Source organism: Ictidomys tridecemlineatus, chromosome 4 (assembly GCF_052094955.1).
Source record: "Ictidomys tridecemlineatus isolate mIctTri1 chromosome 4, mIctTri1.hap1, whole genome shotgun sequence".
Lineage (NCBI taxonomy): Eukaryota > Metazoa > Chordata > Mammalia > Rodentia > Sciuridae > Ictidomys > Ictidomys tridecemlineatus.
Genome location: NC_135480.1, coordinates 172,567,990 through 172,583,291, shown reverse-complemented (window position 1 = coordinate 172,583,291; position 15,302 = coordinate 172,567,990). Strand labels below are relative to the sequence as shown.

Genomic DNA, 15,302 nt, shown 5'->3' with positions numbered 1-15,302 from the left:
GCCTGAAATCCCAGTGACTCAAAAGGCTGAAGCAGGGGTATTGCAAGTTTGAGGCCAACATGTCTCAGTATAAATAATAATAACATCATCAACTAAAAGGTACAGCACCCAGTACCACACACACATTTTAACAGAGAAAATTAAAAGTACTGGGGGTGTAGCTTACTGGTAGGGTGTCCCTGGGTTCAATCCTCAAAACTAGGGAAAAAAGAAAAGCAAAAAAACAAACAAACAAAAAACACTATAATTCAGACAGAATTGGGAACTACTTCACAAAGAAGGTAATGTTTTCCAGGAAACCTCCAGTTTGGATAAACCATGTAAAAGCAAACCAGGCAGAGACCTATATAGCCAAAGGCACACAGACATGAATTAGCTTGGCCTTAGAAGGCATCTCTAGCTGGGTGCAGTGGCTCAGGAGGCTAAGACAGGAGGATCCCAGGTTCAAAGCCAGCCACAGCAAAGACAAAATACTGAGCAACTCAGTGAGACCCTGACTCTAAATAAAATACAAAATTGGATTGGGGATATGGCTCAGTGCTTGAGTGCTCCTGAATTCAATCCCTAAATTCAGTCCCCCCCAAAAGAAGGCATATCTATATAAGTAGTTCTGTGGAATCTCAAGCATAGCAGAGAATGGCCTGAGACGAGATGGAAATGGAGATGTAGACAGGGCCCTTGAATGCCAGGTGTGAAGCAGGAAGGGTACAAGCATCCCACTCCTCCTCCCTGAGTCAGGCTTCCCTGGGCTTGCTCCATGAACTTCGCTTTTCCTCTCTCCCTCCTTACCCTCTTTCTGCTCTTTCCTCTCTTTCTCTGAGGATGAGGCAATCTGCTTCTTGGGTCATCCCTACTCCTCCCCTACTGATGTCAGCTCTGCCCGGGCATGTCTGGATTGTAGTTTTAGAGCCTAGCTTGGCCACCCAGACTTTAGGGAAAAGACCTGGAAGCTGGGTCTCAGAGGAGCCTTGTAGGTAGACCTATAGAGAGCTCATCTGGGGCTTCCAGAAAGACAGTTCTTTTCCATGGAGAGTTTCAGCCCTGAGAGAGGGGGCCAGAGGTATCAGATCCCAGGTTTCTAGGGACCCATTCTTGTGTCACACAGTGCTCCCTACCCCCAATCAGGGGAACTGGCTCGAGGCTGTGCCTTCTCCACTTGGGTGGCTCATAGCTGAACTGGCCTTCAGGGTCTTCAACCTATTTTTTTTTTTTAATACTGGGATGGAACCCAAGTCATGTTACCACTGAACTACATACTCAGCCCTTTTAAAATTTATTTTGAGAAAGTGTCTTGCTAAGTTGTTGACTCTGGCCTCAAACTTGAACTTAATTCTTTTTTTTTTTTTTTTTTTTTGGTACCAAGGAGGAATGCTTAACCACTGAACACTTCCCCAGGTCTATTTATTTTATTATTTATTTATTTATTTATTTAGAGACAGGGTCTCACTAAGTTGCTTAGGGCCCTGCTGAGTTTCTGAGGCTGGCTTTGAACTTGTGATCTCCTGCCTCAGCCTGCTGAGTTGCTAGGATTATAGGTGTGCACCACCATGCCCAGCAAACTTGAACTTGAGATGTCTCAGGTTTACACATGCTCCACTGCACAATATTCTTAACTAACTGAAGGGTGCCTGGAAATGAGGAAGGGTGATAATAGCCTAAATAACTAGGTACTATTTATTGAGCACTTAGAGTGCTGGCACTATGAATCACCTACACCTGCAGTTCTTAACTTTATGCAACCCAGTGTCCCTTTCTTATAATAAATATTTCATAATGCCACCTTAAAATTAATAGATAACATAACCAACCTACATCTTGGCTTCATAAAATTAAATCATAAAGGGTCACAATTACATAAATGGGAAATAAAATTAATTTATAACACAAGGATATATATTTCAATGTGTAAATATTAGAAGATATAATGAATAGTCTTGGACTTGCACCTTAGAATCCCTGTGAGTGTGCAACATTTATAAATGCAGACAGATACAGGTGTGGCATATAATTGGCTCAAATGCTGTCACGGGAGGTGGCCTGAGATGGTTCTGGACCCCGGTATCACAACTCAGGATGATGGGGTCCTTAACCACTGCAGAAAAGAATTTCTAGATATGTCAGACATTAAGGCACAGAGATTTATTAGGAAAACAAGGAGAGAGACTTTCAGGGTTCTCCACCTGTTCTTTTAGAAGAAACTTGATGAGGGATGGGCATGGAAAGGTATGTAGGGAGGACATCAGTCAGGAGATCACAAGATAGCTTTTGATGATCTGGAGTTTCTCAGGATCCTTAGGTTGACATCTTCTCAATTATCTGAGAACAAAATGTTGGAAAATAGATAATAGATAATGTTGGTAAAGAACCATACGCTATATGTTTCATAACTATCTTTGCTCAATATATTCTAAAAATGTGTTAGTGAGTTAACAGTGCACAGGGCAATTTTCATAAGTAGGTGAATTTTCAGTGACTTTAAGATTGTGAGTGAAGATTTGTGGATTTTCCAGAAATTTAGGAGTGACAGGCTTGGGAGACAGAACTTTCTTGGGATGGAAAGGTATGAAGAATTGCAGCACAAGACTTTTAGGTTAAAGTTATAGACTCTTTGTCCTTCCTTTTGTCTTTTTTTCTACCTATCTTATTTCTTTCTACCCTACTTCAGTACCACCAATACTGTTGCCACATGATTATCATTTCTCCTGTCCTGCTAAAATTCCAAATAAAATAGTACAATCTTTCCTTGATTTGCATGGTGTGCTGCTATCTTTTGTTTGTCCCTCCAAGATGCATGCTCCTGCACTTCTCCATTCTGCTGTTAGCCTTGGGGGCCTGATCCGTGAATCATGCACATGCCCTCAGGTTGCCTGTTGGGTTTGACCAATGGGAGCCCCAACAGTATGGAAGGAAAGACAGGTTGGGGCACTTATTTCTCTGGCTATCTACTTGGCTATATTCTTCAACCTAAGGTTAATGCTGCCCTCAAGGTGGCTGTGGTACATTGAATGGGGGCCCCCAAAATATATATCCACATCTAATTCTGGAACTTGTGAACGTGATCTTACTGTGAATGTTACCTTTGAAGATATAATTAAGGATCTCAAAAATGAGATGTAATGACAAGAGTTTTTATCAGAGACAGAAAACACAGAAAAGAGATGGAGGCAGAGATTAGATGTACGTAGCCACAAACCAAGGAACCCTAATCAGAAGCTAGAAGAGATGAGGAAGCATTCTTCCCAGGTGCCTTTGGAAGGACTGTGAAAATTTACAATATTTTGGATTGTGGCCAGATGTAGCAAGCATCTCTTCCACTCTTCTTCCATTGATTGAACTCAGTCATTTGCCATACCTAGATGCAAAGGAGGCTGGGAAACAGACTGCTTGGTGAACATAGCATATTCTCTGCAGAAGAAGTTTTAAGTTCATCTACTCCCAATATTACAGGAAAGTGGGGAGCTGAAACTCCAAATCTTGGTTCTTGTGTTTCAACGAAAGAAAATTTAAAGTCAGACCCAAAAAGCCATGCTTATAATAAAGTTCTCTTTATTATAAGTGAAAGTAAAGTAAAAGCAAAATGAGGCTTAGCTTAAGCAGAGAGCACTCTCGGGAGAGAGTGGGCCATCTCCAAGCAGAGAACAACAAAGGAGACAGCGCTCTCTCCAAATTTAATACTGTTTGATGTTTACCAGGAGAACTGGGGTAATCGGTCAGGAATCTTCACCAATCATCCCACTCCTCCTTCACATGAGTGGTGGAGTTTTTGATCTTAGTTGGTCCTCTCTGGAACTGTCATGGTGGCCATCTCATTTAGGGAGGCTTTATTTACAAGTCAATCCCATGTTAGCGTAGGCACTGGGGTCAGTAGCTGGTCAGAAGTTACCTGAGCTACTAAAAGAATCCTCCTTCCGGGGCTGGGGATGTGGCTCAAGCGGTAGCGCGCTTGCCTAGCATGCGTGCGGCCCGGGTTCGATCCTTAGCAGCACCACATACCAACAAAGATGTTGTGTCCGCCAAGAACTAAGAAAAAATAAATAAATGTTAAAATTCTCTCTCTCTCTCTCTGTCCCCCTCTGTCTCTCACTCTCTCTTTAAAAAAAAAAAAAAAAAAAAAAAAAAGAATCCTCCTTCCTAGACAAATGAGGACACTTATAATTTCTAGCTTTATATCAATCTCAATAGATCCTGTCAAGAGTTATTCCCATTCATCCTTTTCTTTTGATGTATTTTCCAATTAACTCCTTTGTTCCTGTTTGTTTTATACAAATTAACTGCCAGCCTTTCTTTTCTCATCCACTTTGAAAGTAATTTAAAGACCCTAAAGCAATTTAAGGGATGCTTGTGACTATGCCATGCATTTCACTGTTCATTTCTAGTTACTACCTAACACCTATAGCTGGAGCATAAAGAAAGAAGACTTAAGTACAAGTGTTTTCTTTGCTATTGATCTATTGGGTGACCATTTTCATGTCTGTCTACTTTTAGACTCCTCATTTTTCAGATGGTTATGGAAATCCTCGTAGCTGTATGATGGCCAGATGTAAAAGGAACAGAGTACTGGTAGGGGAAAATAATGGAGAGAGCTGCCTCTACCTGAGGCCTATCCTTGTCCAGCAGCTCCTCTGACTCTTCTATCACCTTCTTTTTTTTTTTTTTAAAGAGAGAGTGAGAGAATTTTTAATATTTATTTTTTTAGTTCTCGGCGGACACAACATCTTTGTTTGTATGTGGTGTTGAGGATCGAACCTGGGCCGCACGCATACCAGGCGAGTGCGTTACCGCTTGAGCCAAATCCCCAGCCCTCTTCTGTCACCTTCTGCAGCCAGAAAAACCTAACAGGATCTCCTGATTGTTGAGGAGGCCAGATTGTAAAGTCTAAGCACACATGCTATCTCTTAACATTGACATTGTTGGTGAAAAGTGTCAGGGAAATTAATAAAGAATTGGGAGCCAGCTACTGGGGGACTCTGGCAAGGGCTCTGCAGAAACCCAGTGGAGACTCCAGGGATCCAGAAGTCAATCCAAAGAGATGCCAGAGCTATGTTCAAAGAACCAGAGCTGGGACGGGGGAGTGGAGATTGATGCTCATGCCAAAAAGATACCCATTGTTTAATCTTTCCAAAACCTTTTTTTTTTTTTTCAAGGAATCAACTCTCTCACACCGAAACCACAAGGTTATAGTGGGATCATATTTCTACAATATGATCCTGACTCCCTGATCACTTGATTAGGCCAGGATCAGGTTCCTAACTCATGTTAAATGGAGCAATAGTTTTTCTCCTTGGTAATTGTTATGGTTTAAATATGAGATATCCCCCAAAAGCTCATGAGTGAGACAATGCAAGAAAATTTAGAGGTGAGCCGGGCACGATGGCACATGCTTGTAATCCCAGCGGTTTGGAGGCGGAGGCAGGAGGATTGCGAGTTCAAAGCCAGCCTCAGCAAAATTGAGGCACTAAGCAACTCAGTGAGACCCTGTCTCTAAATAAAATACAAAATGGGGCAGAGGATGTGGCTCAGTGGTCAAGTGCCCCTGAGTTCAATCTCTGCTACCCACACCCCCCCCCCAAAAAAAAAGGAAAGAAAATTTAGAGGTGAAATGATTAGGTCATGAGAATCTTAACCTAATCAGTGCATTGATCTACTTGATTGGATTAACTGATAAGTGTAGGCAGAGAGGGTGTGGCTGGAGGAGGTAGATCATTGGGGGCATGCCTTTGGACTATATATTTTGTCCCTGGTGATCAGAGCATATTTTCTGCATCCTGGTAATTATAGCCTGAATTTCTTTCTTTCTTTCTTTCTTTTTTTTAAATTTATTTTCAGCTGTAGTTGGACACAATACCTCCACCCCATTTATTTTTTTCTATGTGATGCTGAGGATCAAACCCAGGGCCTCCACATGCTAGGCAAGCACCCCACTCTGAGCCACAATCCCAGTCCTGAATTACTATCCTCTTCCTTCTTGATGTTCAGCCTCACCTTGGGCCCAGAACAATGGAATTGGGCAGTTCTGAGGCCTCAGAATTCATGCGCCCCAATAAACTTTTTCTCCTCTATGGTGTCCTTGTCAGGTCTTTTGGTCACAGCTGTGAAAAAGCTGACTTAAACAGGAATATTGAAGAGAGAAAGAACAGAGCTAGATTGAGGTCGATTGACCCAATGACACATAACACTTACGTGTTCTTTGGCAGCCATATTTTTCTCACTATGTAGAAGTAACAAGAAAAAGAAAAGAAGCTGGTCTGATGAGAGAATAAAAAATGAAGAGACTTACAGTAATATTTGAGTTTCTAGTTTTACTCCATTCCTGAAGCCAGGCTATAGCCAGTCTTTTGTCTTTATGAAATGTCCCAGAATCATTATAATTCTATTTCTTGCTTAAGCTAGTTTAGGTAAATTCTTATGTGAATTTCCTTATCAGATGTATTTATTATGTGAATTTCCTTATCAGATGTATTTATTCATTCAATAAATATTTGTGAAGCAGCTGCTATGTTCTGGGTACAGTAAAGAGCTGAAAAAGATAGATCCAGTATCCACCCTTATGGGCCTTGGAGGTGGGATAAAAGACCAGGGCAGGAACAGACCTAAAACAACTGCTCTCAGGTAAACAAAGTCCAGGCTTATAAGAACACATATACAAAGTGATGAGAACATATAGGTTGTAAGTTGAAGGTCCAAACAGGAGTTGAGTAGAGAGAATTAAGATGTAGAAGTGAGAAAGCATCCCGGGGAGGAAGAAGAGCATGAACAAGAACTCATTATGATGCCAGCACCCTTCAAGAGACAGCAATATGTCAGCCAAAATGGGCCAGCTAAGGGTCCTCGTTTCTTACCTCATTCCACTTCAGGCCCTCAACAAATAACATTGGTAAAAAAAGATTCTTCCTTTTTCCACTGAAACAGCTCAGCAGGAGCCACTCTGTCCTGTTTAGAACTCTTCTATTCCTTGTGGAGAATAGAGAAACGTAAAACAATTCCAAGAAGGCCTTGGCACACTGAATATTATTTGTACACCATTCCTTCCCTTTCATTAATACCTTTTCTGGCAGAGTACTGGCTTTCTTCCTAATAACCACTTTTTCACACATTTACCTTTCTTACTCCTATAGTGGGGGCAGCATTGTGCCTAGCTAATAAGCTTGCATTTTCTGGCCTTCCTTGTGGACGGGGATGGCTAATAATGTCAATGGAAGTGACTGGGTAAAGTTTTGAGAAAGCTATTTAAAAGGAGCTAGCTAACCTACCCAATAGCTCGGGAGGCTAGGCAGGAGGATTGCAAGTTCAAAGCCAGTCTCAGAAACTTAGAGAGGCCCTAAGCAACTTAGTAAGACTCTGTCTCTAAATAAAATACAAAAGGCCCTGGGATATGGTCAGTGGTTAAATACTCCTGGGTTCAATCCCCAGTACAATAAAAAGAGGGTGTAACCTAACTAGCAAGCACCCCCTTCCCTTTCCCTCTATTCTTTCTTCAACCATGGACTTGATAGGTGGAGCCCCAGCAGTCATCTTTCATCCATGAAGTGACATTTAAAGGGTAAAAGTCATCTGTGAAGACAGAAGGATTCCAATCTGGAGACTTGTGGATAGTCTCCATACCAGCCTGGACTCTCCTGAGAGGAAACTACATCCCTATCTTATTTTTATTTAGGCCACAGATGCTTTGAATCTTTCTTACTAGCAGCTGAATAAAATTCTTTATTGATGTAACCCCAAAACCCTCTCATAATTCAGTTTATTCCAACCAAAGAGCCCCCCCCCAAATAAATAATTCACTCATTTATTCACTCAAAAACTCTGATTGAAGATTTTATATTCTAGAATAGGTGAGATTATGTAGCTATAAAAGGGTGTTATTAATACCAAAGCAATAAAAACATATTAGTGACATAATTTTTATGAATTTTGCTATTTTTAGTTACTTCAGAAAGGTATCACAATCATGGAGATTTTAATGTGTAGCATGTAATTTTTGCTAGGAGAAAACTCCTGTTAGTGATGTGAATTATCAAAACCTAGTGCTGCTGGGCGAGTGGCACATGCAGCTCAGGAGGCTGAGGCCGGAGGATCACAGGTTTGAAGCCAGCCTCAGCAACTTAGTGGGGATCTAAGAAACTTAGGGAGACCCTATCTCAAAAAGGGCTGGGGATGTGGCTCAATGGTAAAGCGCCCTTAGGTTCAATCCCTGGTACAAAACCAAAAAAAAAAAAACCAAAAACAGTATTATTTGATGTTGTAAATAAAGGAAGCAAAGACTGATCTAGTGTATGCATTTCTCAAACTTTAATAGACTTAGAGAAATACTTGAGGATCTTATTAAAATGTGGATTCAGATTTGAAGGATCTGGGTAGGGAAGAAGGGCAGAGGGGAGCCTCTCACCAGAGGATGCCCAGGGGCTGCCTGGCATAGAGTATTTGGAGAGGAAGAACCCAAGAGCCTCCCTGTGGCTGAACTTGGGTCATTCTCCAGCTGCCATTCCTTCAGAGATGATTCCTATTCCAGGGCTCCCCGTCTCCTTGTTTCTGAGACAGCATCGGGCATTTCCAGGGCATGAAGGCCAACATCACCAAATGGAGAGCAACAACGAATGGTGTTGGATATCCCAAACCATGCTCAATCTGGCTGCTCTGGTCCTGGAAGCAAAGAAAAGCCAAGAAAATCCTCCCTGGAGCCCACATCCTTCACTGTCTCCTGGCCACCACTATCTTCTTTGGTGTTCCTATTATTTAAATCTATGCCCCCATAGTATGTGCTAGAAACTTAATTCCCCAGTGCAACTGTGTTGAGGGATGGAGTCGAACAGGTGTTTAGGTCATGGGGACTCCACCCTTATGAATGGGTTAATGCCAATTATAAAAGGGTTTGAGGCTGCAAGTTGAATCACTTGGTTTCTTTTGCTCTTCTTTCTTATGCCTCCAGATAGTGCAACAAGAAATCCTTTATCAGGCTGGGTGTGGTGGCACACTCCTGTAATCCTAGCAAGTTAGGAGGTTGAGGCAAAAGGATTAAGAGTTTGAGGTCAGCCTGGGCAATGTAGTGAGACCCTATCTCAAAATAAAAAATAATGAAAAAGGGCTGTGAATATAGCTTAGTAGTATAGCACCTCTGGGTTCTGTACCTCAAAAAAAAAAAAAAAAAGCCTTTACTAGATGTGGTCTCTTGACCTGGGACTTCCCATACTCTAGAACCACAAGAAATCTGTTTTTCCTGAGCTGGGTGCAGTGGCACAAGCCTGTAATTCCAGTGACTTGGGAGTCTGAGGCAGGAGGACTGTGAGTTCAAAGCCAGCCTCAGCAATTTAGCAAGGCCCCAAGCAACTTAGCGAGACCACGTCTAAATAAAATATAAAAAGGGCTGGGGATGTGGCTCAGTGGTTTTATAAAACAAACAACAACAACAAAAATCCTGTGTTGTTTATATAGAACCCAGTCTCAGGTACAGATGGCAAAGTGTTTCTAGAATTGTCCGTGGGCTAATATGCGTTACAAGCTTCCAAGAGCGGGTATGCAATGCCCAGCATTTCCTAAACTTATTTGACATCTGCAATGAACACATTCTATATGTTCTCTCAGATTCTCTCAATTCTGCTTGAGTCCTGATGCCCTGGCCTTTTGCTTTTTCCTTGACTATTGCAGTTTGATCCCACTGTGGAGTTCTGAGGCCAACCACTTGCTGCCAACAGCCTGTGGTTGCTCCAGGCATTTTTCATTATTTCCCATGTTCTGGGTTTGCACCTCTTTTAAAAACATCAGCATGTAATCCTTGCTCCAGGCTTTGTCTTTTCAGGAACCTGGGCTAGAACAACCTTCAACAGATTCTGCTCCCCTCTTTTTCCTAGAATATTCATTTCTCTGGGAACTAAGATTCCTGGAATGTACTTTGGAAACACTGTGTTTATCGTCTTTCCCTGTATGTCCACAGGCAACTCAGATTCAGTATGTCCAATACTGAATCAACTCTGTTTTCCTTCACATTTTTCCTCTTTCGGGCTTCCCTGTCTTAGTGATTGGCACCACATTTACCCATCACCCAAGCTATTTGATGTCACTCTTTACTCCTCACCCTTTTTCATCCAACCTGTCATCCTTCCTCCTTTTCATCTAATTAACAATCATTCATTGTTGAAAAGGCAGTGTTGATACTCTGTCTCCTTGGCAGCCTGGGAGTCACTACTCTGTTAGTTCTCTTAGGTCCTTGGATTTGTTTTCATATAGCCCTTATCACATTTTATAGCAACTGAGTTTTTAAAAGTGAATTTGGGCTTGGCAGTGTGTACCTATAATCCCAACTACTCAGGAAACTGAGGCAGGAGGATTATAAATTTGAGGCCAGCCTGGGCAACTTATCTAGATTTTATCTCAAAATAAAAATTAAAAAGGGGTAAGGATATAGCTCAGTGATAAAGTGCTTGCCTAGCATGCAACAGGCTCTGTGTTTCAGCCCCAATATCACAAAAATAAATAATAAAAATAAATACAAATTTAAAGAATAATAATGATTAAGTCTTCCCCACCACTTTTGGTATCTTATTCAACTCTAAATCCCTAGCACCTAGAATGGGAATTAACTCATTAATTGATAGAGCGGAACAAGGCAGTGTAGGGGTGGTGGAGAGAACTCAAGTTTATAAACCTCTACCTTAAGGAAAGAGGATGAATTTTGAGATGGTGAGAAATACCTGTGTGTTGTGAAAAATACCTTGTTTGCCTTGGGTTCAGGTGGTTGGCAACTACATTTTATAATCAGCTCCAAAATATATCTAAAGATGATTTTAAAGGAAGTACTCAAGTAGGACTTCTTTTTTTTTCAGTACTGGGAATTCAACCCAGGGTGCTTTACCACTGAGCTACATCCACAGCCCTTTTGAGGGGTACCGGGGATTGAACTCAGGGGCACTTGGCCACTGAGCCACATCCACAGCCCTATTTTGTATCTTATTTAGAGATAAGGTCTCACTGAGTTGCTTAGCACCTCACTTTTTGATGAGGCTGGCTTTGAACATGCAATCCTCCTGTCTCAGCCTCCCGAGCTGCTGGGATTACAGGCGGGCACCATTGAGCCAGCTTATTTTTAAATTTTGAGATAAGGTCTCCCTAAGTTTCAGGGATGGCTGCCAACTTGCCATCCTCCTTCAAGCAGGACTTCTGTAAACACTCCAACACAACTGCAGAGGCCCTCTTCTTATGGGGACACTCACACTTGGCACTTGCAGGAAACAAGAGTGACCACTTCCTTAAATCTGGCACTGTACTGGTCCTGCCAGGACTTAAGTTGGGAGTGTCCCACTAACTCATGCTGAGACAAAAAGATAGACCACTCATAGGTATCCAGGAAAAGGGTCTCAGAGAAGAAAAGGAGGAAGTAAGAAGTGGGAAATCATTCTGACCCCAGCTATTCCTAGCCACAAGGACAGTTCCGTAATAGCTTCTAGACACCACTGACCCCAAACAGACCCTCACCCCCATTCTTGTGCTGATTAAAGCTTAGAAATTACTGTTCTTCAGATTTGCTGAAGAAGGCAATATAGAGTTGATTGGCCCCCTTTCTAAATTCTATATCCCACCAATCCTCTACAGGGACAGATCAAGCCCGTAAAAACCCATAGACAACAGACACTCATTGGCATCCCTCTCTTGGTATCCCTTCCTCTTTGGAAGCTCTGCTTTCTATTATTCTAATAAATCCTGTTACTTTGCTCTCATCCTTGGGTCTGTGGATTTCGTCCTTCAAATTTTCTAGACACTGAACCTACCTGGCATCCATATTCCATGTTATAATGCTGAATATTAGAAATTGAAACCTGTGTAAACTGAAGTTCCCAGCAGGGGAGTGTGTGAGTTTCTAAGGCTGCCTTAACAAAGCACAGTCATATGTCAGTTAAAGACAGTTCTGAGAAATGTGTCATTAGGCAATGTCCTCGTTGTGCAAACATTAGAGTGTACTTACATAAGCCTAGATAGTATAGGCCAACCACTCAACATGTCTTCTGTGTTAGTCAGCTTTCCATTACTGTAAAAAGTACCTGAGACAATCAGTTTAAAAATGGGGAAAGGAGTAGGACATGGTAGTGCACAGGTTGCTGTAATCCTAACTCCTCTGGAGGCTAAATTCAAGGCTAGCCTGGGCAACTTAGTGAGATACTGCCTCAAAATAATATAAAAAGTGGTGGGGGTATAGCTCTGGGAAGAGTGTTTGCCTAGCACATGCAAGGTACTAGGTTCAATCTCCAGTACTATAATATATATACATATATGTATATGTGTGTATGTATGTATATATATATATAGTTTTGTTTTTTTAAAGAAGGAAAGGTTTACTTTGGCTCAGAGATTTACAGGTTTCAGTCCATAGCCAGTTGGACTGTTGCTTTTAAGCCTCTGGTAAGGCAGTACATCATGATGGAAATGTGTGGAGGAGGAAGTTGCTTATTTCATGGCTGCTGGAAATCATGAGAGGAAGAGGAAGATATCAGAGTCCCACAATCTCCTTGGAGGACATACACCCAATGACTAACTTCCATCCATTAGGTCTCCCTTCTCCTAAAAGTTTTACCACCTCCCCCAATAGGGCCACAGGGTGGTGACCAAGTTTTTAATACATGGGCCTTTGGAAGACACTTATTCAAACCATAGGAGTCACTTTTTAAATTAATTTTTAGTGGTTTTGAGGATAGAACACAGGGCCTTGCACATGCTAGGCAAATGCTCTGCCAATGAGCTCCAGCCCCTATGGCAGCCTCTTCATGCAATCAAGAGCTGTGATAGCCATACAGGCATACACCTGTAATCTCAGTGACTTGGGGTGGGTCTGATATAGGAGAATTGCAAGTTTGAGGCCAGCTCTAGCAACTTGGCAGAACCCTTAGCAACTTAGTGAAATCCTGTCTCAAAGTTAAAAAGGCTAAAGGTGTAGTTCAGTCAATCTTCAGTGACATATGTACACAAAGAAAAAAGACAGATCTTGTAAACACAGGATATGTTAGGTTGCTGCTAGTGTAACATAGCATGTTTATTTTTACAATAAATTCTTTCTTATAAGAAGATGTAACTTCTAAAATAAGAGTATAGTCTTTACAAAACAATACCAGTCACTTTTATCATTATCAAATATCATGTATGATACCCAATTGTATGTGCTACACTTTTATAGTAAGTTTGCTTATCCCAGCATCACTACAAAGGCGGGAGTAATGCCTTCCACTATGGTTTTATACAGCTATCGTATCACAAGATGATAGGAAATTTTTAGCTCCTTATAATCCTAACAGAACCATTGTTTTTTATTTTTATTTATTTATTGGTACTGGGGATTAAACCTAGGGATGCTTAGCCACTGATCCACATCCTCGGCTCTTTTTTAATATTTTATTTAGAGACAGGGTCTCACTAAGTTGCTTATGGTCTCACTAAACTACTGAGGCTGGCCTTGAACATGTGATCCTCCTGCTTCAGCCTCCTGAGTCACTGGAATTACAGGTGTGTGCACTATGCTGGGCTGGAGCCATTATTTTATGTGTAACCCATTATTGACTGAGTTGTTTTATGGTATGTGACTGTATCACAAACTGTGGCTTATAACATCAAAACCTTATTTTATCACTGTTTTGGAGGCTAGAAGTCTGAAAAAGGTTTCAGCAGGATTTCTTTCTTTCAATGACCCTGAGGGAAAATCTATTTTGTACCCCTCTCCTAGTTCCCAGGCCAGCAATCCTTAACATTTTTTTTTTTTTTGGCTTACAGATTATAGATGTGCTTCCATCTTCGTGGGCCGTTTTCCTTGTATCTCTGTGTCTTCATATGGCCTGAGTAGATTGGGCCAACCCTAGTCAGTAATAATTTCAGTATAATAAAGTATATCTGTAATGACTCTATTTCCAAATAAAGTCCCATTCTGAGGTTCTGTGGATTAGCACTTCAATATATCATTTGTGTGTGTATGTGGACACAATTCAACCCAAAACAGGGAGAAAAGCATAATTTTATTTTATATCAATTTTGAGAGCTGCTATACTCTGATTATCCTTAGTTTTGTTAAGAGAAGGGGTCATAAGTTGGTGGCCCAGAACCAAATTTATCTCCTACGCATTTTTGTTAAGCAGAGTCCCTAACATTCCCTATGTCTTACACAGGGCACTTTACAACATGACATTGTCTATCTGTGCCTTGAAGGAATTTCCATGGTTTAGAACTTATGACCTTATTGTTTACCATCTTAGCTTCAGAACTATCCTGAGAAGCAGAACAAGTGTATTCTCATTTCACAGACCAGGAAACAGTCTTAGACAGTAAAAGTGACTTGCTTGAATCACACAGTTAGAAAAAGTAGGGCCAGGACTTTCAGTCTCCCGGTTTTGACTCCTTGTCCCCAACACTAAAAAACTGCATGGGCCTTCAAAATCCCATCCTCTGTTTTCCTGACTAGATCTTAAGAGCAGCAAAATGAATCTTAGAGACTCATTCTTGAGTCTTAGAGACTTTCAAAAACAGGCACATTCCTGAGGGAAAACCTTTGCAGATGTTCCTCCCGAAAAAAGAAAGTATAATAGTGTATTGTCTAAGCTAAGAATAGAAAAGTCTGGTTTTGAGCTTGGCCAAGTGTGCAAACAAACAAACAAACAAAAACCATGAATGGGACCTTGTGGAGCAATCTTCAGAGAAAGGTCTCGATCAAGGGTTCCAGAACCCCTTCTTGCAAATATTGCCTTTATCAAAAAGCAGTGGTTCTAAGACTTCCTTTTTTGGTTGCTCTTTTGAGAATTGGATAATTGTTCTGTGTCTTCTTCCTAGAAAAATTCTCTTACAAGTGAAAGTGGACAGAACAACGTTACTTAGTATTTCCTTTAATGCTTGGTGTTCTAAAATTTGATCATAATTAATCTGAGTGTAGATTTTGTTTGTTCTTCTTGGTGTTCAATGAGCTGTTTCAATGTGAAGCTTATATACTTTTTCAAGTCTAGGAAATAATATTATTTTCTTTATTTCCTTCCACTTCCTTTATTTCCTTATGCTAAAACTCCTATGAAATGGGATGGTAAAATTTCTGGACCCATCCTCCATGCTTCCTAACTTTTCTTTTGTACTAACTGATTTTGTTCTTTTGAACTTCATCTCAGAAGAATTTTTCAGTTTGATCTTTCAATTCTGTTATTCACTCTTCAAAGGTATCTATTTTGTATTTAGTCTATGAATATTCATTTGGCAACACAAGTTCTAAATTTCTTTTTTTTAACTTTTTAGTATTTATTTTCTAATTTTCGGCAGACACAACATCTTTGTTTGTACGTGGTGCTGAGGATCGA

General features: G+C 40.9%; 1 protein-coding gene across 6 annotated transcripts in view; it reads right to left on the bottom strand.

Annotated features, from left to right (window-relative positions):
* Window positions 1-15,302, bottom strand: part of Spink4 (serine peptidase inhibitor Kazal type 4) — a 76,943-nt gene that overhangs the window by 33,798 nt on the left and 27,843 nt on the right. Inside the window, exons 3-5 of one of the 6 annotated variants that reach the window (XR_013438152.1) lie at window positions 8,384-8,637; window positions 6,840-6,951; window positions 2,125-2,316 (exon numbers count right to left, since the gene is read on the bottom strand). The exons of 3 other annotated variants lie outside the window; for them this stretch is intronic. The gene's annotated coding sequence lies outside the window, so the exon portion shown is untranslated. Of the gene's footprint in view, window positions 1-2,124; window positions 2,317-6,839; window positions 6,952-8,264; window positions 8,638-15,302 lie in introns of those variants that run through there. 2 more of the 6 variants (XR_013438156.1, XR_001229785.4) reach the window with 2 other exon arrangements.